Here is a 3,139-nt window from a genome sequence, read left to right as displayed (position 1 = left end):
GTTGTTCTTTTAAAACAGTGACATTTTTTGAGTAAAATGCTGACTTTTTCTCAAGTAAAATGTTATGTTGACCGGGGGGAGTGTTGACGGCACAGACCACAAGGGGGCATAGAAGCTCTATGCTTATATATATATATATATATATATATATATATATATATATATATGTGTATGTGTATGTATGTATGTATGTATGTACCGGGGGGAGTGTCGACGGCACAGACCACAAGGGGGCGTAGAAGCTCTATGTTTTATCATATATAATGACTATATACATATATATAATGACTATATACATATTATATAATAAAAAATAATATAAAGAAATGGAGGGTGACAAAAATCCAAAGGTGTGTATGGTGTGGGACTATGTGTAGGAATTAATGAGTATGTTACCGGGAGTGTTGGGCGATAGGCGGAAGATCAGGTGGAGAAGGCGGGCTCGAATGCCCATGAGGCAACCAGCAAGTTGGGGGCGAAGTGGGGCGTAGGAAGTCCGTGTCCAAGCGGGAGGTCGGGATCCAGGAGGCAGTCTGGGAAGCAGAGGAGCAAGATATGATGAGACCCACAGCTCGTCGGTGCGGGAACAAAGGCAGACTGCTAGTAAAATTATCACTTTTGTCATCATTTTGCCAAGTACAATTACGATTATTATTATTGTATTGCAAACCTTTTTAAGTTTTCTTCTAAAATTGTGTCTTTTGTCAAGTAAAATTGCAACTCTTCATCCATCCATCCATCCACCCATTTTCTACCGCTTATTCCCGTCAAGGTCACGGGGGGTGCTGGAGCCTATCTTTTCATAAAATTGCCATAATGTTTAGAATTTCTTGTAAAATTGCGACTGTTATTGAGTAAAATTCCAACTTCAAAAAAATTTCAAGTGCTCGCCCTCTGGTCAACATATGAAATAACAAGTTTGAGTAAGAAATGGAAATGTGCCCACTTTGGCCAAAATGTATTTAAAGAAAATAAATATGTATACAGAGACATACTGTAATAACTAATAAGGTAAATAATGAAGTTAAAAGTCAATTACCTTACAGGCATTTTTCTCAGGTCTCAAGAAGGTACGAATACAAGAATGTGTGTGTGTGTGTGTGCCTGTAGAAGTCGGAGGCAATGGGGGGGCTCTGCCTAATTTGCAGCTCATTCAACAGCAACAAGCTTCCTCCGGCGGCCATGTTGGGGGTCCTTAGCAACAACGCTCTAACAAACGTGTGACACACTTGCTGTGTCACAAATGGAACACACTTCAATAAGTGTCGTATTTTACGGGTTACGGAGCGCACCGGAGTATAAGCCGCACCCGCTGAATTTTAGAAGAAAAAAAATATGATTTCCATGCACTAGCCGGCTGCGACGAGGTGGCGACTTGTCCAGGGTGTACCCCGCCTACCGCCCAAATGCAGCTGAGATAGGCTCCAGTGACCCCCCGCAATCCCAAAAGGGACAAGCGGTAAAAAATTAATGGATGCCGGAACTGACTATAAGCCTCAGATATATACGTTTTGAAAGATTTGGTCAATCTTAATTGTTTCCAAATGGTGTCCGTAACGCGGCAGTAAAACGGCTGATCAAACAATCCACGGTGACGTGTTTGTGAATTTACGAAACTGAAACAATACAAAAAGAATGCCATTGTAAGTTGTTAACACTAGCTCAGACACTCATAAACGTGTTAGCATGCTAGCTAATGCTAACGACGCAAGCTTCATTAAATTACGATAGACACTCCCCTGCTCGCTCTGGCTGCAATGCGGCCACGCGCCGGCAAGGCTGCCAGCAATCAGCAATCTGCACAACCTGGGACTAAGGAAGGCAAGCAGTATAAAGACCAGCAGACCCGAGGATCCTGCGCCGGAACATAGTTCACTCTTTGTAGTAAAGTTAAAGTACCAATGATTGTCACACACACACTAGGTGTGGCGAAATTATTCTATTTAAGCATTATTATTCAAGCATATTATTTAAGCATCCTGTCTCTGGCTTCCCCCTCCTGCGTACTTGCTCTCTCTTCTTGTGACTTGCTTGTTCCCGTGTCTTATGTTTTAAGAAAATATCTCTGTGAAGATGGACCGTGCAACTTCTGAACGAGAGGCTATTATTTTTTGCAACGCTACCTGGCCGTTCAGGACAAGAGACAGGAGAGAGTCAATTGTTAAATAACGATATCAGCAATCAGAACTGATTCAAAATAAAATCCATCACAGAGTGCAGATACAAATATTTCCGTTGTCATAGGCACCATCAAACAAGACTGGATTTGAAAATTGGCCGTCTCACATCTTCAGCAAGGCTATTCTAGATTTTAGGGTCGTAAAACTGAAACGTAGTCTCATCGTGTTTGGTCCTGACTCTGGGCACCGGCAGGAGACCGCACCCTTCTCAGAGCTGGAGATGGTTCACGTGGTTCTAACATGTCGGAGATGCACTTTGGCACAAGACCATGACAAGACTCGTACACGAGCAGAGCTGATTTAAAGTCTGTCTTCCGAGCGACAGGAAGCCAGTGCGATGACCTAAACGTTGGACTAATATGGTCTGATGTCCTTGTCAGGTTCAAACACTGATGACATCTATTAAACAAGACAAGAAGCAAGGAATTAAACAGAGACAGAATTAAATTTGGCTCAATTGAGGAGAGACGTCTGGAATGTACTCTTTGTACAGTCTCACCACGCTCCTGACAAAAGATTGTACGGGGGGGGGATTGAAGATTAAGATAAAATAAAAAAAATTGGTCTTAGCCTGGGCCCGATTTTTTTATTTTATCTTAATCTTCTATTTTTTTTTCTCCCATCCCTCCCCCCTTTGTTTACCTTTATCTCATCTTTTCTCTCATATACATACAGTATATAAATGTGTAGGGATATACGTATATATACTGTACATATAAGTACACACACATATATATCTATACACATACACACATATACAGTATATATGTATATATATATGCATATATATAAATATACATATATACATTACAGATGCGCGGTTTACGGTCCCTTCCGCGGAGTCCGCGGAAGAGACCGCGGGTCGGGCGGTTTACATGACAAAAAAAGATTTTAATTAGATTTGGGCGGGTGGCGGTTTAACCATCCGGAAATATTTGATATGCATGGTTCTGTGATCG

General features: G+C 41.6%; 1 long non-coding RNA gene across 1 annotated transcript in view; it reads right to left on the bottom strand.

Moving 5' to 3' along the window:
- Positions 1-224: 224 nt before the first annotated feature.
- Positions 225-3,139, bottom strand: part of LOC133554274 (uncharacterized) — a 13,218-nt gene continuing 10,303 nt past the window's right edge. Inside the window, exon 4 of the long non-coding RNA XR_009807083.1 lies at positions 225-533. This is a non-coding gene — a long non-coding RNA (uncharacterized LOC133554274). The remainder of the gene's footprint in view (positions 534-3,139) is intronic.

Source organism: Nerophis ophidion, linkage group LG06 (genome assembly GCF_033978795.1).
Source record: "Nerophis ophidion isolate RoL-2023_Sa linkage group LG06, RoL_Noph_v1.0, whole genome shotgun sequence".
Taxonomy (NCBI): domain Eukaryota; kingdom Metazoa; phylum Chordata; class Actinopteri; order Syngnathiformes; family Syngnathidae; genus Nerophis; species Nerophis ophidion.
Note: the sequence above shows the minus strand (reverse complement) of the source record. Positions and strands in the feature narration are given on the sequence as shown.